General features: G+C 29.0%; 1 protein-coding gene across 4 annotated transcripts in view; it reads left to right on the forward strand.

Moving 5' to 3' along the window:
* The window catches only part of LOC114937780 (solute carrier family 7 member 14), a 104,664-nt gene that overhangs the window by 4,898 nt on the left and 77,127 nt on the right, over positions 1 to 22,639 (forward strand). For 2 of the 4 annotated variants that reach the window (XM_085486104.1, XM_085486103.1), the window contains exon 2: positions 191 to 715. The exons of 1 other annotated variant lie outside the window; for it this stretch is intronic. The gene's annotated coding sequence lies outside the window, so the exon portion shown is untranslated. The remainder of the gene's footprint in view (positions 1 to 190; positions 716 to 22,639) is intronic. One more of the 4 variants, XM_029311401.2, reaches the window with a different exon arrangement.

Raw genomic sequence — 22,639 nt, forward strand, 5'->3', positions numbered from 1 at the left:
ATATATATATACTATATATATATATATATATACGTGCAACGGGGTCTCCGTCGAGAGAGGCACACAAGGGTGGAAAGTCAAGAGACGGACGGAGTGAGATCAAATATACCGTTCGATCGTCGGGCCTCAAGTGATCTCGGGATATTTCGGGGACCGCCGTTGCGAACGAATACATATCATTTTATCCTAGTTGCAGAGAGTGAGATAAAGGGCGGAATATAGGAAAGGGAGGAATAACGCGATCAACGAGTCGAACGTTGCTATCGCGCGAATTTCATGAGGGTACACGGAGGAAAGGATCGAGAAAAAGGGAGGAAGAAACGTCGCGAATTTCATTGAGATGAATATACAAAGATATATATAAATATATATATATATATGTAGGTAGATAGATAGATAGATAGATATATGTATACACATGCGCAACGCGAAACGTGTGAGTGTACTTGGCTTCGAGGATCGTCATCGTCGTCGAACGCGTCTATTTCCGGCCCCGAGGATTCAGAATAGCGGGGATCGCTCGAGAAGATTCCGGAAGTGACTGAGACGAGAGGGATTCCCTCCCTTTTTCCTGAATGTGATCGCGCCTCCGAGCAATTATATACGCGCATCCTCGTCGCCGTCGTGTATTTTTCGTGAACTGTGATTCTTTGTGCCGTTCGTCGAGGGATTTTGGGACAGCGATCTGCGACGACGGGATAGATTGGCAGACAGGGTAAGTAATATATGTTTACCCTCATCTCGTTCCTCTGTCCGCTCCGGACGGTTTCACTCGCGCGACACATCGAGTGGAAGATTAATCGAAAACAGTTAGGCCGATTAAATCGAACCCCCATATCGGAAACCAATTCATTAGGAATTGGCTTGGAATACTGCTTACATCGAATGTGACGTTTACGCATCAACTTAATGCAATTCCATTTCGACATATTAATCCGGGAAAAGAGTTTTTATATATAATTATATAAAATTCTATAGAAATAGTATACAGGGTGTCCGGTAACTAACGGATCAACGATTACAAATGGATTCTTTGGTCAATTTGGGAACGATTTTTCCTCAGCGAAAATGTCGAAAAGGGTCATCATTTTTTACTACTTTCCAATATTTGTCATTATGTGTCTTTATAACTAAGCCTCGAATTCAAATTTTATTATAGTAAATTCTAATTGAAATTAACTAAAGAATGTAATTATGTTAGACTTTTAACTCCAAAACGTTTAGTTTTCAAAAAATCGATTTATTTCAATCGCTTATAACTCGAAAATTATTGACTTCTCAACGTTTTTGCTAAGGAAAAATCGTCTTCAAATTGGCCAGAGAATCCACCCTGTATAAAATTATACATAATCGGAAAATTATATATCAAATGTGCTAGATAAAAGTGCTTTTTTACATATAATTATATAAATTTATATAATAAATAAGTATTTCTTTATATATACACTGAAAACGATTATTTGACTTAACAAAATCTGCGGTCGAATATGTGCAAAAAAATCAGTATAATAATTAAGAACTAAATATTTTCTTTTTAACAAAATATAGTTTGTATTACATTGATATTTATTTGTACGTATTCGACCACAGATTTTGTTAAGTCAAATAATTTTTTTGCAGTGTATAAATATATATGTTTCATATATAATTTGAACCCTTATAATTTATATATAAATTTATATAATTATATATAAAAATGGACATATTTTACATATAATTTTGCGATTATATGTATAATTATATAGTTATTTATATATAATTATATATAAAAAAATGTTTTCTCGGAAACTGATCTTAAATATAGTTGATATAATTTATACTTGCCTATATTACATTCTTAGTTAATAATAATAATTAATATTATTATCTGAAGTTTATATAATTATTGTGTCAGATAAATTATATTAAAAAAAAAAGAGTTTTCAATATTTGTTAATTTTTTAAAAATGAAAAGAGTTTATTCTTAACAAAATATTTTGTCAATCTTACATAATTAATTCTTAGGCTTTAATTGCAAATGAACCTAGAATTTTTTTACAAGATTATTCCATTTAATATAATTGTATATATATTAACGAAATTAAAAACTGATTATTTTCATTCTGCAACAAATTTGTTTAGTCGATTGATTTTAAATTTATTATTGTGCCGTATTTCTTTTTTATTCCATTTGTTATATTTTCCTATCAAATTAAGTCTTTTACACTTAAAAATAACAGGGTATCGTTTTGTAAGTGTTGATATAATTATGACAAAAATACAGTTTAAAATACACTTTGTGTTATCAAATATAAAATTATAAATGCTAAATTATCGATTTACTGATATAAAATAGTAAAAATGTCAGTAGGTTAAGATATACTATATAACTTTATGTACAACAATTATTTTAATCTTTTAAATCTTGAGTAATTTGTACTTATTTGTTTTATGTGCATTTTGAATATTTTGCACACCTAAAATACTAATAAACATAATAATATAAAATATTTTCAAGAATTATTGATTGCATTATATCAAATTATACTTATGTTATTAATATTATCGTTTAATATTGATTTTATCATTTAATATTGAACTGGGATGTTCTCAAAATATTTGCGCACCAAATATTGATTCGCAATAAAACACTAAAATTCCTCGTTACTGTATAAAATTAGATCAAATACTGAGACTTTATTATTTAATATTAAATTCGTGCAAATTATAAAATATAGCTCAAATACTATATAATTAAAATATTTATATTTTCTTATATATGTTTAATGCACCAAATGCATTATGCGAAATAAGTAATTTTATTATGAATGTCAGAAAAAAACGATATCCAATTACATTTGCGAGTGTAATTTGATTCGATGGTAAAGTAACGTTGGAAGCAAGAAGAGAAAAGTAGTACAACATAACAAAGTTCTGCGGTCGATTGATCAAACAAATTCGTGGCAAAACCGAAAAACTGTTTTATTAAATCTTGTATTGTCCGTTGTGATAACTGGTATACGCAGTAAAAATATCGGCGAATACGTAAAAATGTCTATAAAAGAAATACAACGAACAATATTATGCTTGCCAATAAAATATCTGCTCTTGTAAAAAAAACGGATAGACAGGCGCTCTAATGTCGTAAAGTATATGTGAACATACTACAAATATAAAATACACGTACATATACATTGTACATAGAAGAGATGTCGCAGATTCCCCGACTTTCGACGACAAATTTTTTCATCAATTAAAATTCGAGGTCTTTTTTCCGGGAAAAAATTTTTTATATATAATTATATATAAACAATTGTATAATTGTACATATAATCGTAAAATTATAATCGTGAAATCTCTCCATTTTTATACATAATTATATGAAATATATAAATTATATGTAAGAGTTCATATATAATAATGTCAAATTATATATGAAACATATATATATTTATATATATATGAAGAAATACTTATTTATATTAGTATAAATTTATATAACTATATATAAAAAGCACTTTTATCTAATTATGTATGGACGTATTTTATATATAATTTTGCGATTATAGGTATGTATAATTTTATATATTTCTATATAATTTTATATTGTTATATATACAAAATTTTTTCCCGGGTTCCAACTAAAAATCTTGAAGTGCAAAAAATAGTTTTCGTATTACAAACAAATCAAGGACTTCTTGCAAATTAACTTTTCCCCACGATGCAATTGAATAACAAAACTCTCTAGTTTATTCGACTAAGTAAACTTGCTTTCTCAGAATATTAAATCTAAGTTATTCATTACCGATATTCATTGATGTTATAAATAAATTAGAAAGATGCGCGCGGCGCAAAAGGAAGGGATTGCTTTAAATTGATCTATAAATATTAAACGCGTCTTAATTTTGATACATATATAAGAATATTAAATTTCCAGAAAATCTGTACAAATAGATACACACAGTAGAAAAATTTGTTTTCTTGTGTTAAAACGGTCCCCGTTAAAATTTTTGTGTTAAATATTTAAATGTTAAATTATTAAAACAACTAAAAAAATGTAAAAATAACAGAATTCGTATTTATTTTTAATTTTACACAATAAATATGTTCTGCTTTGTTAGTGACAAAATTTTTCTGTCAAAATTTACAGAAAAAAATGTGGATTTCCTATAATATAAGTGGGGATGATAAAATCTAAATTAATTTTTACATTAAAAGTATGTTAATTTTCCATCAAATTTATTTCAAATTATTTGAAGTTTTGCATTTATTTAGTGTTAAAATATTAACACAATATTTGTGTCTCCATATTACGTTAAATTAAAAATTTCTGTGGACCGTTTGGGACATGTGATATCTGTTAAATTGAACCGAAATTTGTCGACTGTGTAGATAAAAACGAGCATGTGTTTTCCGCTTTTTTTTCTCTTAAACATCTTAAAGTATATGCATCGGCAGCGTGTGTCCCTTGCTCGGCTCTTATTTTCGCATCGAGAAAACTATTTCCCGATGCGGTTGGAGCGTGTAAAGGTTTCCATATCACGAGAGTCTGAAAATACCGAGCACATATGTGTATACACGACGAGGCACTCTCACCTTTATCACGGGATTCCACTCACGTCGCGATATGTCACTTGCGAATAACGTGCGCGCGATCCTGTGTTTCATATATATGAATCAATTCCTCACCTCTGATCTATATATTAATAATCGCGTTAATGCAATATATCGGAACAACAATGAACGATATTTCTCTCGCGTTTTTCCAAAAAACGCATCTCATCGTTATATATATCTTTATCGGGTCGATCGCGACTCGATTGCATGCTCGTATATTCGAATTCGCGGAACGCGAAGCGTTAAATATTCCCTTTCGCTAACGCAAATCTGTACGGCGCATTTATCAAGCTGTACGTGCGGTTCTGCATATAGATACATATATATAGATACGTGTGTGATATTGCGTAGGATTTTAGCCGAACTCTAGGTACAGGAATAAATTATTCATCGTTTGCAACAACCACGCGATATTTGCAGCAACGCGGGCAACATTGTGTCTAAACATAGAAATATAACGACGTTACGCGCAAAATTACTCGCACATATGGTATGTGTGTGTTTATTCTCTCGTTATCATTTTAATAAAACGATCATATAATTTCAAAAATTTAGCATAATCGTGCAATTTGTGTGGAAAACATAATTATGTATCTTTCATTCTTCGAACGAAATTAATTTTCGGGAGTGCAAGCAAATCAATGTAAAGTGTGTGCGATTCATATTTTAATTTCCCGGGAAACAATTTTTTATGTGTAACGATATAAAATTATATAGAAATATATAAAATTATATATACAATCGCAAAATTATATATCAAATATGTCTATACATAATTAGATAAAAGTGCTTTTTATATATAATTATATAAATTTATATATGTATATATAATGAATAAGTAATTTCTTCATATATACAAATATATAATTTGACATGATTATATATGAACCCTTATAATTTATATAATTATGTATAAAAATGGACATATTTCACATATAATTTTACGATTATATGTATAATTATACAATTATTTATATATAATTATATATAAAAAAATTTTTTCCGCATTATTATTGAGAAGTACGAAACAATTAATTTTCTTTATTTTATAAAACTTTATGAAAGTATACTTTGTTAATGTTAAAAATTGCATTCAAACATTTAAAAAGTTATGTAAAAAGTTACTATAAAAAATTTTTTATTTTGATAAAAAATCGTTATTATTCAATTAATTAGATTACTTGATTCGGGACAAATTACAAGTATTTTTGTTTACCTTTCTAATATATTCGTGATGTGATTCTCATTTCGATGAGGAAATACCTGAGAATAATTTATATTTCGGTGAATTAAGTTTCGATAACATTTGGTCGTTATATTGAATTCTTTACGAAGATATTATGAATAATTTATTTAGCGAATGATCGTAGCATGAAATTATTCACTAGCCTTTTTCAGATATCTTTTCTTTAATTCACAAAGCGATCTCATCTCGTGAAAGAATAACAAGTTTCTTTCTCAGGGACTCACATTGATGAGTACAGTTCTTACTTATAATTAAAGATCTGAGATATTCAAATTATGTCTGAACAATGTTTGGGTTTTTTATCACTCAAATAAAAGTTTCAACAAGAAAATATAATAGTATACATATATGTAAATATTTTTTTATTCTATTAACTCTGTAATAAAGGAATTATAATTGCTCATGTGGAGCCAATCAAATGTCTAATTGCTTCATCGCGATATATTATTTTCTCAATTTTTATTCAAAAAGTGTATCATTTAAAATTAAAATTTGTAATAAAGGAAAAAAAAATATTAATCTGACGGCAATTACAAGTGAATAATTTCATTAAATCGTATAAGTATAATCAGAGTAAATTTTAATATCTAGTGAAACGTTCGATTTTGATCAGACACTTTGTCACTTTTTCTATTAACCACTTTTGTAATATTGATAATTCTCTTTCCCGACTTTATGCGTCAATTATCACGCGTATCGCTGACTCTTGTCATTGATAAGACAGGTTTCGCTCACAAGCTTACCGGGGATGTAGAATGTCGTATCTGTTAGGTATAGAACGTTTATTGACACGTGTTGCAAGCGAATAGCATTGTCCGGCATGTATCCTGTGAGTATAAAGCTATACATAGATGACGTAGATGAGATGAAAAATTTCACAATATTCGCTGCAAATTCTATATTCATAAATATAATTGTGTTTAACAATTTTTTTTTAAGTAACAAGAAACACCGTCCCGGGAAAACATTTTTTATATATAATTATATATAAATCACTGTATAATTATACATATAATCGTAAAATTATATGTGAAAGATGTCCATTTTTATACATAGTTATATAAATTTATATATGAAAGAAATATTTATTATATAATATATATATAAATTTATATAATATATTATATATTTCTATATAATTTTATATTGATATATATGAACAATTTTTCCCAGGGTACGTACTTTTTTTCAAAACTTATACGATATTCCATACCTTCCGGATTTTTTAATTTTGCAGGCCACTGCTCTTCGGAAACAGGCGCATGATAAAATATTTAAACACCGAAACCATAATCATGGGGGTGTATTCAATGTTTCACGTCACGCTTTTTGAAAATGATGTTATATTTTTCATAAGGTTGATATTAAACCGACGATATTCTCGTGAACTAAATATTTTATGTGCACGCACGTTCCCCAATTATTCTAAATGCATAACGGATAATGCAGCAATGCGAACGACGCGTGCGCTGCTTCCCAGGAGTTTAATAGCGAAATGTTTAATTTAGCGCACCCCCGCAATTATGTTAACGTAGACGTCGCTAAACGGTTTAATTTAAGTCATCATTAAAGCATGTTTGCTATTGTCGTACGAGTGAGCTAAGCATGTTGACGATCGCATAATCCCCACAACGAATCATTCCGTTGCTATTTTATTTTTTTCCGGCACAGTAGAAAATTTGTGTTTTCTTGTTAAAAACGGCCCCCGTGAAAATTTTTCTGTTAAATATTTAACACATTCATGTGTTAATTTTACATATTACTGTTTTGTTAATTAAACATAAATGTAAAATTATTAAAACAACTGAAAACAAATGTAAAAATAACACAATGTGCATCTATTTTTAATTTTGCACAATAAATATGTTCTGCTTTATTAGTGACAAGATTTATCTGTCAAAATTTACAAATGTTGATTTTCTATTTTATAATATAAGTGAGGATGATAAAATCTAAAATTAATATATTTTTTTATTAATTTTTACATTAAAAGCATCTTAATTTTATTCAAAATTTATTTTAAATTATTTGAAGTTTTGCATTTATTTAGTGTTAAAATATTAACACAACATTTATGTCTCAATTTAACATATCCATATTATATTAAATTAAACAAAAAATAATTATTTGACTCAAATTGTCTCAAAATTCATTCACTTTTACTCCTCGTTAATGCTGAAACAATGTTAGAAAATTGATAAAAAATAAACAATTAAAAGTAATAATAATTATATAGACTAAATCTCCAAATTATATGAAAGATTTCGTAATAATACATCAACTTCTCAAGCGACAAATTCTAGATTCTAAATTAATATATAAAAAATTTCACTATACTAGGTTAATTAGGACAACGTGATGAAATTTGTACGCGGATTACGGCTTCGTTGGAGATGTAGTTTCGCAACTTCAACAATGACGGTGCTTGAGCACGATATCTTCTTCCTTCTATCTCAAGTTTAGTTTAACGGCACGCTCATAGTGCCTACGGAGTATTTACGGGTTATTTAGTTTCCGTAGTAGTTACGATTTGCGATACACACGGCGACTCAGATGTGACGTATTTCGTACTTGACCCAATTTCGTTCGGTTTGCGTTGACTTTATAGTTGGCCGTTTATCTGAAAATAGCGGGTTCGATTAAAATAGGAAAGGCAGATGAGAAGCAGTGATAACTCGATATCGTGAGATACTATTATTATGTCAGATTAATATATAACAGTGCATAGAGATACGTTTTCTTCGCTTCGACGTATATCATAATTCGTGTCTATATCATAAAAAATATGTTTATTGAACTTTTCTGCATTTAAAAATGGATATCACGTGCACCCTAAAATACGCGCTGTCTCATTAATTATAACTTTTCATTTTGAGCCTCTAAATATTTATCAGGGATTGTAATATAAAAATTTACAAATGCATTACTTCAATTTAGAGCGTCGACGATTTTTTTTGGAGTTGTTATTAAATTATTTTAACTCGATTATAAAATTCTAGATCTAATTGTGGAAACAATTTTGTCTCAATTTATAAATTATACGCTCTCCACTTTAATTGTCGATTGTTCACTTTATTTCCCGGGAAAAAAAAAAATATATATATATATATATATAACAATATAAATTTATATAGAAATATATAAAATTATTCATATAGTCGCAAATTATATATGAAATATGTCCATAGATAATTAGATAAAAGTGCTTTTTTTATATATAATTATATAAATTTGACATGATGATGTATATATGAACCCTTATAATTTATATATAAATTTATATAATTATGTATAAAAATAGACATATTTTATATATAATTTTACGATTATATGTATAATATTACACAATTATTTATATATAATTATATATAAAAAACTTTTTCCCGGGATAATGTCAAGATTCATTGAATTTTTCCAAGTTTCTGGGCTGTCGTGATATTTGAATAATTACGTTTCTACACAGCAGTTTGATTTATGTTCATTTTAATGACGATCGCGATAAGTCTCGTAATTAGCCTTCACGATAGCGCACGCGTCTTTTAATAAAATTTCACGCGCTTCTATCGCGCGGCTGTCTTTCGTGGTTAACGTTAACGGATCGATCTTGCGCGAGTTCAGGGTTGCATTGTAAGGTCTCCTTTTCGCCGAGAAAATCTGCAGTCCTATATATATTAATATGTATTATCGCACTTGAGCGTCGTTTCTCAGAAATTTCTATCTCAAGTGTTCTATTTTAACGATAATGTACATTGAAAAAAAAAAAAAATATTTGACTTAATAAAATCTGCGGTCGAATACGTGCTAATAAATATCAATGTAATAAGAACAAAATATTTAGTTCTTATTAAGAATTGTTATATAAAAATGTACAAATGAATTAAATTACTCCAATTTAGAGCGCCGACGATTTTTTTTGGAGTTATTAAATTATTTTAATTTGATTATAAAATTCTAGATCTAATTGTGGAGACAATTTCGTCTCAATTTATTGACAAGTAAACGCAAATTTTTCTACTCTGTGAAGACGATTTTTTCTCAGTGAAAATATCGAGAAAGATCATTTTTTTAATGCTTTTAATGCTTTAAATCATGTACCTTTGTAACTAAGCCGTAAATTAAAGTTCTATTAAAGTAAACTTTACTTGAAATTAATTAAAAAATGTAATTAATAATTTATTTTCACAAGATTTAGCTTACAAAAAGCTTTTATTTTCAATCGTTTATAACTCGAAAATTATTGATGCCTGGACATTTTCGCTGAGGAAAAATTGTCCCCGAATCGCCTCAAGAATCTCCTATTAACGAGTGGTAAAGTTTGGGACACCCTGTATATATATATACATATATATATTCTGCACGCCTAACGTTACACAAGATACGTGGACACTATTAACTGTCGTATCGAATCGATTAGCGATATTAATACGCTAACGCGACACACACACGAGGGAAATGACATGCGCGTGCATGGAAATTTATGCAGATTATCGCATATCGTTGCCTTTTATCTAGAAAATTTAGCGCGACGTGTCTCTTTGATTAATCTTTGAAGTTGAAAATTCATTAAAATATACCGTCTCACTCGAAATCCGAGTGAGGAATCAAGTTTGGTGCTGTTTGCATATCTGAAATCTTAATTTACGATATTCCGAAATCCTCGATCGCGCTAATAACGCGCATCATATTTTTCATTCAGGAGAGCAAAGTGCATCTACGTCGAGGCGAATCATGGGCGTCCGTATGATTTTTTCCAGAAGGCGGTATAATTAATTATTTTTTTTGTTTTTTAATTTTTGTTCTTTCTTAATTTTTAAAAATTTATTTTTTGGCTATTTTGTTTTATATTTCCATCTTTTTATATTAAATATACTAATAAATTTTAGTGTATATTCAAAAGGAGAGCAAAAGCTTAAAAAGCCCCTCTTTGCGGACGCTCATGAGCGAAATGCATAATTTTCTAATGTATTCTCCTCGCGCACGCACATTCTATCCATGCACGCACATCAATTTCCGATATTAAAGAAGTTATAATAACGCGGAACGTCTCGGCAACGACGAGAGACACATTAAAAGGTGAATAACCGTACAATATTTCGCCGTGGTTATTGATTAGCTCGCTGTTGTGTTACAACATTTTAACAGCATTATCATTCTGCGCTGTAATTGACGCCTGTAGTCCTACACATCGTTAAACGGTTCGCATTTGCATACCGGTTAGTTAAACGCGATAACACAGTCGTTTTAGCCTTCTCTCCCTCGAAAATCAACAAGTATACGCGGCCGGATAGATATTTGACACACCAGCGCCTTTTCCCTTTGTATGTCACGTTAATCCGAACGACACGGTCAAATCGTGACATTTCATCGTTCATATTTGAAATTGGAGGTGCTCGAAAACGCACTCTGCCAATTGTGCAACAATAAAGTATTCCCTCTGTCGCTGACAAGTGGCCAATTAATCGTAAATTTGATACGACAGAGAAGATAAAAAATGCTCTAAAATCATATACGGCGGAAAAAAGAATATAATACGCAGTTGAAAAATTCGTGTTAAATTTGACAGATATCACATGTCCCAAACGGTCCACGGAACTTTTTGTGTTCATTTAACATGACATGGATACGTTAAATGGAGACATAAATACTATGTTGATATTTTAACACGAAATATAAATGCGAAACTTTAAATAATTTAAAATCAATAAAAAATAAAAAAATCAACATTTTTTTTCTGTAATTTTTTACAGATAAATCTTATCACTAATAAATCAGAACGTATTTATTGTGTAAAATTAAAAATAGATACACATTGTCTTATTTTTACATCTTTTTTCAGTTGGTTTAATAATTTAAGTTTAATTAACACAACAGAAATACGTTGAATTAACACATAAATAGTATGAAATAGTTAACACAAATTTGATACGACAGAGAAGATCAAAAATGCTCTAAAATCATATACGGCGGAAAAAAGAATATAATACGCAGCTGAAAAATGTGTGTTAAATTTGACAGATATCACATGTCCCAAACGGTCCACGGAACTTTTTGTGTTCATTTAACATGACATGGATACGTTAAATGGAGACATAAATACTATGTTGATATTTTAATACGAAATATAAATGCAAAATTTCAAATAATTTAAAATCAATTTTGTGTAAAATTAACATACTTTTGTAAAAATTAATTTAGATTTTATCATCCTCACTTATATTATAAAATAAAAAAATCAACATTTTTTTCCTGTAATTTTTTACAGATAAATCTTGTCACTAATAAAGCAGAACACATTTTTGTGTAAAATTAAAAATAGACACACATTGTTATTTTTACATCTTTTTTCAGTTGTTTTAATAATTTAAGTTAAATTAACACAACAGCAATATGTTAAATTAACACTTAAATAGTATGAAATATTTAACACAAAAATTCTAATGGGAACCGTTTTTAACATGAGAACATATATTTTCTCTATGCTTTGTCATATAATTTTTCAATGAAATTTTATTTCATATATAATAAAGCAGTATAACATTAATAAATGATATTATCACGAGAATGTATATCGATAAATATACTCAAAATCTTATTTGTGATATTTGTGAACCAATTATTAAATTCGACATACGCTGGCTATTTATGTTTCCCACCCGGATTCTCTCTTCTCGCGAATTTATATTTATCGATTGATTTTGAGCGAACGAGAGCGAAGCCTGGAACAGCGGCTTTTTTCCCCGATATCAACGTTTTTGAAACAGATTTTTACGCGATTTAGTTCGCTTAGCAACGTGTGCACGCGAGAAGGTAATGAATCCCGAGGTTAGAGGCTAACCCGGTGGCACTTACCGTTCCTAATTGCTAATTACTCCCAGCGTTGCTAATCCCTTTGCGCGATCGTACAAACACCAGCCGCTATTAATTCTCTACTATCCATTGACAGCGTTATAGTTGAACTCCAAACGAAGTCTTGTTGTGGCATACAAAATCTTTTGATTATCACGGCACAGTAATTCATCAAATTGCGAGAGAAAACCCGAAAAAAAATTTTTTAGATATAAGTATATATAAATATAAATTATATATAAATTATATATATTAATTATATATAATTATATATTTAAATTATCGTAAAATTATATTGTGAAATATGTCCATTTTTATACATAATTATATAAATTATAAGGGTTCATATATCATCATGTCAAATTATATATTTATATATATATGAAGAAATATTTTATATACATATATATAAATTTATATAATTATATATAAAGAGCACTTTTATCTAATTATGTATAGACAGAGTTCATATATAATTTCGCGATTATATGTATAATTTTATATATTTCTATATAATTTTCTATTATTGTTATATATAAAAAATTTTTTACCGGGAATATCCGCCGCGTTAATAATTTTTATTATATGCAACAGATAATAAATAAAAGTTTGGCATACAATATAAATAGAAATGTATAAAAATATAAAAATATAAATTAATTTATAAAAAATATAAAATACACACACATCTAAATGACAAAAATAAATGACAGAATGAATGATAAATTATGTACAAATGAGATTATGTAATATTTTATAAAGGAATTGAAATGATTTGTGAAACGACGACTGTTGCTTTGTGTACAAATGTGTTTCCGTACAAAAGAGTCTCGTCGATGGTATCAGATAATGAAAATCATTCACAAATGTTTGATCTAGTTATATTTACGTGTATATCTGCATTATTTATTCCTTAAGTGATCTTATTTACTTTAATAAGAATCTATCAAACATATGTTTTTTTACATTACAATACATACGTATTTTATTAATTATTATATTATAATTTTTTTCTTGCTAAGAACGTGATTTTTTCTAGTCTACATTAAAATTTGCTATTTTATAATTATTAATTTGATATTTTATTATTCTACTTATGAAATATTTTTGAAATATTTGTACTAGCTCTTGTATAAAATTATTGAAATGTTTATTCCATTATGCAGCGGATAACATTTTTGTTACATATATACATGCAAGGGTCAAATTTTTCTATATAATATTTGACAATAAAATATATAAAAATAATTTTTTCTCTATACAGTTACATATTCCAATCCGTTTTGAGATGTAATTAAAAATGTAGCGCTAGGTTTTGATAAGTAAATATTTGACTCGAGTGGATGATGGTTCGAAATGTTGATCCTTATATAAATTGTTTGTCTGAGTGGTTCTATTAATTTCAACGCACGAACTAACTTTTAAATTGACTCTGAATTTCTTCTATAATAGAAAAAAGCTTTTCAAATGCTGGACTTTTGAGAAAGTCGCTACACTATTGGAAAACAATTTTTCAAGTTTCGTGCTTTTCGCTGTTTGTGAATATCAGAACTCTCGGATTCAGAAGACATCTCTATGCATTTGTCACGGGCAATATTCCCGACGTATTACTGCAATTACAACTTCAATGCGTTGAGAAATCAATATAAATATGAAGTATTCGTTAATTAACTCATCTCTGGTGTCTGTCCCGACAAAGGAGAACATCGATTGAAGATTGCTAGTCTCGGCAGCGGATTAATTAAACGCCATTGACGCGCGATAGCAATATATATCTTGTCAAATGATATATTTTACGATTTTAAACGCGAGAAGTATTTCAAATCATAATAAAATAATTTCTCTGTTAATATTTTCTACAACATTTTTTTCACATTTTTTCAATCAACTACATACTCTTTCTTTCCGCTTCAATAATCTCATAGTATTTTTAAAATATTTTTAAAAATATAAATTTTAAAAAATTTAGACTGAATGTGTGTGTATTTTTTAAACTGAAATTGATAAAAAATATATCAGATGTATTTGGAGGGTTATTTATTTTTTTTTCTTATTCTTGTCAAAAAACTTTGATGAAATTATTATTGGAAAGTGGAAATAAATTTGATCAAAGAGAACATATTTTTGTGTAATTTGTAATGAGATCTTCTTTTCTCTTCGTCTCGTGTTCTCTTGTGACGTTATAAGCTCTGATGTAGCGAGTCAAAAGTTAAACTAATTGACTTTCACGTTATTACGTTTATGTTATTAAATTATTTTCACGAGAGTTAATGAGATTTCAATCGTCTTATGAATGTTTCTATAGTACTTATCCATTTATAAATGTAAATTATTAATGACATCTGTCTTCTCTTTATGTGTTTATTTACCGCAAAATGGATCGATAGCTCGAATCGATATAAAGATGGTTGAAAACTAATAAAGCATCCTCGTTTCTAGTATGTATTTTCAATTAATAATTCAAGCAGCTACTTCATGCGTACTTGCAACACAAAAGGATCGATTACTTATTTAATCTTTATTGTGCTACTATAATTGCAATTCAATAAATGCGAATTAAAAACAAACGTGAATATCTCTAAACATTTGAAATTTCAATTGAAAGGAACAATTAATAAATAAATAATGATTAAACAATTTTTTACAATTATAATAGAGCTTTAGTTTTTAATTTTTTAAAAGTTTAAATAATTTATATATGATTTAAAAGATTTGTTAACATATTATTCTAGATAAAATTAACGCTAAAAGGATGAAAAAGAAATTTAATTTCTTCATATGTGTTCTTATTTATTACGAATTTATCTTTATTTGTTAAGATTTTTTATTTTTTATTTTAAATAAAATTATTCGATAAAAATTAAATTTATTATAATTTATATGATTAATTTGACTTTACGAAATAATTACATTTTTGCGATAGCAAAGTGAAAATGTGTATATAAAATAATTTTTTTCAAGATTTCTTGTCAACGCATTTTTTATAATTTTATTTTATCTTTTTTTTCCTTTAATATAACTTTTATATAAAGTAATTTTTCTAATGTTTAGAGTAAGATTCTGCATAATAATATAATAAATCTAATAATATCATAATTGTAGACAAAACAGATACTGCAGCGACCGCACGTGGATATACTAATAAATTAAATAAAGACATATGCTTTTGTCCCAATGATAAACGCACATTACGAGCAGATGCAATTCTAGAAATGTCTCTAATGCACCTACAAATAATATTAGTTTGTGCAATATCAAACAATTATTGTGAGTAGATAGGTATTTACAGTTGATCGACATTGCAAATGTTCATTACATTGTCGCTCGAAGTAGCTTAATTCGAGAATACACTAGTTAGGAATAATTGTTGAATTTTGTGTACACGCAATCAAATTATCCTTTTTAAATTAATAAAGTTCATAAATTTACAATTTTCTCTAATAAAAACTCTAATAAAATCAAAACAGATTAAATAAATGTTTTAATATATTAATATATTTTTAATAATATATAATCTTTTATTATTAATATATTAATATTATTATCATATAATTAATATATAAATAAATTTTTATATATAAATAAATATATATAAATTAATATATAAATAAATGTATAAAATATAAGAAAGCAAGATTACTCTAAATATTACAACCTATCGGACGTTTTAATATTGCTCAAAGGAAAATAATTCTTGATCGTAATAATTCTTTATCAGAATACGAAATAAATGACGGATTGTTTCGAAAAATGTGTAACGAGATTACACAATTGTTCCCTCGGGATTTATCTGCATGAGGTTGTCGCGTTCGCGTAACTCGACATTAAATACGGTAACCTCATTAATAACGCTTTAAAAGCGGTCTTTTTATCTAAGATCTAGTAAACTAGAAATCTCTCGGAAGAGATACTACGATTAATTAACACCCGGAGGCTCTTCAGCCGATAACGAATTTTCCCTCGAGCTCATTTTGCAGGCACTGTGCTGTAACAGTACTTTACTAAAGACCGATGTGTTTTTTTCGCAAGCATCCCCTCTTGTAGGAGAAGAGGTCAAATATTTCTTCTTTCGTAACAACCGATAAACGTTTCGAGTTAATCTCGTTTTGCAGTTTTTTCGCCCTATAAAAATCCATATTAAATTTATCAACCTTTAGTCTTTAATCATTCGATAAATTAAATTGATTATAATTTTATGATTAATTTGACTTTACGAAATAATGACATTTTTGCGATGGCAAATGTGCATATAAAATCATTTTTTTCAAGAATTCTGGTCAGCGCAGAAAATTACTCTACTTTTCTGCAAATATTTACAATGAATTTTTTTCTGCTTATTTGAAAATTAAAGATAGCTGTCTGAGATAAATTAATGAACTTAACAGTTATTCGTCTAGTTAAATTTTCAACTGAATAAGTTGTGAAGAATCTTTTTCACTTTATATATTGTATAAATATACATTTTTAAATTTGTTTAAATTTTAAATTGTGTTTCTAAAGCTTTTTACGCGTGCACTTTTTTACAAATGCGCTCTTTTGTTTTATTATGTCGATAAGCTCGTCGACATCGAACCTGAAATTAATTTTCAACGTCAATTAACAAGTTTTCTTGTGAAACACTAATCTATATCTTCTACGGACGTACACGCCCACTCTTTTACAGGGTTTACATACTGCATACAAACTAGGCTATTCAATGAACGCGTCACAACAATATGATACTGTATTTACGGTAGAACATGAAAACTGACAATAAAATCGGGACAATAAAATCAATCAACAATTAAATCAACAATAAAATCACTGCTGCTCGACAATTTTAGTTAATTCTCTGCCCACTCGTATCCACACTTTGTTGCTTCACTGTATACATACAAAATGTTTTTTTTTAATCAAGCCGGACAATCTCGTTCGTGATTTCTTATTAATCTTGCGTATTGGAGTTTGATTGATAAGATAAATTATTGTGCGATGTGTAATCTCAGATTGCTTATCTTCTTTTCTTCTCATTTATATATCTTAACAAATATCTTTTTTTTATTTAAAATATTTTACGCATACAGCAAAATGTTTTTAAAATCCTTTAAAAATATTTCTTAAAAGATGAAATAATTCTCGAAAATATTTTTAAAGTGTTTTTATGTCCGCTTTTTCATGTTTAAAAAATATTTTTGTATATAGATTTAAACTAATATTTCAAAAATAGGTATCAAATATTTGAGAAAATATTATCTGAGCGATAAAGAAGAACATTTTTAAAAATATTTTTAACAGTTTTTTAAAATATTCTAAAAAATGTTTACACAAAAAATATTAAAATCATTTTAAAATATATAAATATATAAATTTTTAAATTGTTGTTAAATATTCCTAAAATTATTTTAAAATGTTTTTATGTAATATTTTATAGAAATATTTTTTTGGAAACATTCATAATATTTTGTGTTGTATGGGTTATTATCTGAAATTATTTTATATTAAATATATTAAAAAAAATATCTTTACTTATAAAAATGTCTGAACTATTCGCGGTTTGTTCAGCCTTGTTTTAAGGATTTGAGATCAAATTTATATATTTGTCGTAAATAAGAAAATATAAAAATCTATAATATCTAAATCTGTAATATCTGCATAAGACGAGCAGGATTCAGGATAATTGGCGGTTTGTTAATTAATGTGCCTCGCTCGATATATAGCCGTGCGGTAAATCCTGTTCAAAAGCGCAGATCTCTTGCAAGTATGTGTGTGTTTGTATTATATGTATAGTTCATGTAATGCACATATTGTGCGATTACATGTGGACGACACAAAGAAAATGCTCGATAGATGTTTCAACGTATAATGATTTGAGAGTGATTTACTATAAGCATAAACGTTATTTATTCACAATCACCGCGTATCAGTTATTTTTTTGTACATATGCACGAATAATGCGGGATTTATGTTATATCGATAAATAAATAATCATGCAAAATATATCTGTAATCGTAAAAAATAGGCTATTAATAACGATGAATTGATATCACCAGGGAAACATTTTTTATATATAACAATATATATTTAATCGCAAAATTATATATGAAATATGTCCATACTTAATCAGATAAAAGTGCTTTTTATATATAATCATATACATTTATATAAATATATATATATATATATATAATAAAGAAGTATGTCTTCATATATATAAATATATGTTTCATATATAATTTGACATAATTATATATGAATCATGTCACCTTATAATTTATATAATTATGTATAAAAATAGACATCTTTCACATATAATTTTTTTTACGATTATATGTATAATTATACAATTATTTATATATAATTATATATAAAGAATGTTTTCCCGGGTGATAAATAATGTAAAGGAGAGATATTTAATTCCTTGAGATGATATTTTTCTATTTAACAATATTTCGACGAAGAAAAGACAAACCAAATTTATACGTTTAATAATCATGCTTTGTCCTCAACTCCGAAATTATTGAGGAATTATTCTTGACCCTTGACTGTAAAGTATTAACGAGCGATCTGTCAATGGTTAGATATTTAACGAAGTTAATTGATAGAAGCCAATGATTATCGTTCTCCCTCGTTCGTTGCTGACCCGTTCAATATAAATTTTGCTTGCTTCCTCGGTTTCGTCCCTTGTTTTCCGCTTCGTTAATTATTACTAACGAACGTGGGCGCCCGATGCCTGCAAGAAACGAACCGTGTCTTTTCGCACGTTTCATCGTAACTCGTTTTCTCCCACGATGTGACACTTTTTGACCCGAAGCGCAACGAGAGAAGCTCGAATTTCTTGTCAATTTTCAACGCCTACAATCGTATCATGAATATTCTCGGATTGGATTTCATGGATCTTCTTTTACGCCGAAAATGTAAAAATTCTATCTTTTTTAATCACCCGGGGAAATTTTTTTATATATAATTATATATTAATAATTGTATCATAATGCATATAATCGTAAAATTATATGTAAAATATGTCCATTTTTATACATAATTATATAAATTTATATATAAATTATAAGGGTTTATATATAATCATGTCAAATTATATATGAAACATTCTCTGTATATTTATATATATGAAGAAATATTTATTATATATATATATAAATTTCGATAATTATATATAAAAAGCACTTTTATTTAATTATGTATGGACATATTTCATATATAATTTTGCGATTATATGTATAATTGTATATATTTCGATATAATTTTATATTGTTATATATATAAATGTTTTTCCCGGTCAACTTTTCTTTTATTTCTGTCGGATTAGATTTGACACGTTCCCAAAATACTCGACACAGCTTATAGAAATAATACAAAACAATCTCTAATCTGTGTCCCGAATTTAATGTTACGAGACGTCAAAGTATTAGTAAGTAGTATTTCAAAAGTTTCCGCCGACACGCACGTGCACATTTTCCATAAATCCTTTAAAACCAAATTTACGTTTCGACGCGACAATAAAATCTGTGTGAAGTAACTCGTATATATTACTCACATCGCAGAATTGCATCAGAATTGAAAAATATTAACTGCTTTCTATATATACATATATCGTTTGCGATAAATAGCGCTCTGTTAGTTAGCTTTATACAAAAAAGCTCGGAAACTTTCCGAATGAAGTGCTGCGTTCTATATCTTTATTCGTGCATTTACAATTTTTTTTGTAATTCATATTTTCCTTTCACATTTTCTCTCCTCTCGTTCACTCACTCATTTCGATACCGATTATAAAGAACGAAGCGCCTGCGGGATTATCGCCTCCTTTATTTCCCGTTTTGCTCTCACGTCAAAGTGAATTATTTCTCTAATTTTGCCGGTCTTTTCGTAAGAGCGATCGTCGCGAAACTCGCTCTTGCAGAGCCGTAAATTAAACTCTCTCTCTCTCTCTCTCTCTCTCTCTTTTTCGTTACAGTGAGAAACGTAGAGAGGCCTCGGGAGGACGCGCGAACCGGATTGCTGTCCGTTTCCGCGGCTTGTCGCTCGATTAATTGTTCAAAAGCGAATCAACCCGGAAGGCGGGGCTTGAGAAGCGAGAGAGAGAGAGAGAGAGGGAGTTCGAATCTGGGTCAAAACATCCGGAGGGGTGAAAAGCCTAAGGGCGATCTCTAAACGAAGCTCTGCGGCTTTACGCCTCAGCAGAACGCGGATGTTACAAGTTACATCGAGTTGCAGTGGGATCAACACGTCTGTTTTCTGCAATTATTCTCTCTCTCTCTCTCTACGGCTGCTCTCTTTATTTTTTATTTTATTTTTCATCAACATAGAGCGAATGGGAGAATGCACTATTTTTTCCGATTACATTTTTATATATGTCCGCGACTAGAGAGCCTCTAGGAGAAAGAGGCGACAACTGTGGTCACGTGACTGCCTATTCCTGATTGGCTGGCATCATATGCGATTTTTAGACATTGCGACGCCAATGCAGACAGCTAACCTAATACCGACAGATGTCAAATGTACGATGTATGTGTGATGTGTTCTTTATTGACGTCGTAATAGATCTGTTGGTTTTGCTACACTGACTACACTAATTCAGAAATTATCTTTTTCCTTCCAATATGTCGAGCAAAAAAGGCAACCTCTGAACTAGTATAGCCAGTGTAGCAAAAAAAAAAACAGACCTATTGCGACGTCAATGCAGAACACACATCATACATTTGACAGATGTCAAAGTTAGTCGGTGTTAGATGTCTGCATTGGCGTCGCAATGTCTAAATATCACATATGATGCCAGCCAATCAGAAGTAGACGGTCACGTGATCATGCAGTTGTCGCCTCTTTCTCCTAGAGGCTCTCTAGTCGCGACTCTCGAAATGTGCGATAATTCTGAAAAAAATGAGCAAATCCGGGTCAAAACTAGAATCTCGAATTCTATTTAGGAATAGACGGCTACATATCTTTGCGAGGATAGTGTACGGAATGATAATTTTAGAGGATGGCGGTGAAAGTCGCCGTCGAATCGAGGTCGAATTCGAGTCGGCGCGCCGTTTCTATTTGCGACACATAAGGCGGCAAGATGAAAAGAGAGTAATAGAAACGCGGAGCTATGAAAGAATGACGAGGCTCGATCGGTCTCCGCAAACGACCGTGACGCTGATCGAAACGAGGTTGCGCGAGTTTTTTCATCTATACGAGCGCTCTTATTATCGGGGGCGAGAACGAGAAACGATCACAGAGGGAGGAATAAAGTGCATCCCCGGGTGACGCGAGCGCTTCTCGTCTTTCTATTATTGAATCGCGACGAATGCGTCCGTTTATCGCGATCGCGAGCAATGCGGGAAATGGAAATCGACGATTCAATAAGCTCGCGATTTTCTACGAAATAAATCGTGCATATAAAAAAGCACAAGATTTTGCTGCATTGTTGAATGTATAGGTTCCATTTTAAGATAAGCGATCAAATTTTTTACGATTTACATACATACATATATATATATATATATAGGGTGTATTTAAATAAGTACGAGAAATTTTAGATGATTCTTTTTGTCGAAAACTCAGAGGGATTTCTTATCAGAGTTTCTTGTCAGACAAATTTAAAAAATGAAACTTGGTAGATATTTTCCGTTTCATTTCTTTAAGTTGTCTGAAATTGGAGAAAAAAAAGAAAAACTTAATTTTTACTTCCCTCTTTAGAAAAGTGTATAACTCCTCAGAGAGGAATTATACACAGTTGAAAAAGTTTGTGTTAATTTAACAAATATCACATGTGACAAACGGTCCACGCAGAAATTTTTATGTTAATTTATGTTAATAAATAACATAATACAGATATTAAATGGTAACATAAATATTGTGTTAATATTTTAGCACAAAAATGCAAAGTTTTAAGTAATTTGAAATAAATTTTGTGTAAAATTAACATAGTTTTAATATAAAAAGTAACTAAAAAATGTTAATTTTACAGGTTATCAT

The sequence above is a fragment of the Nylanderia fulva genome, unplaced genomic scaffold (assembly GCF_048542155.1).
Source record: "Nylanderia fulva isolate GAGA-0341 unplaced genomic scaffold, ASM4854215v1 Scaffold4, whole genome shotgun sequence".
Taxonomy (NCBI): Eukaryota; Metazoa; Arthropoda; class Insecta; order Hymenoptera; family Formicidae; genus Nylanderia; species Nylanderia fulva.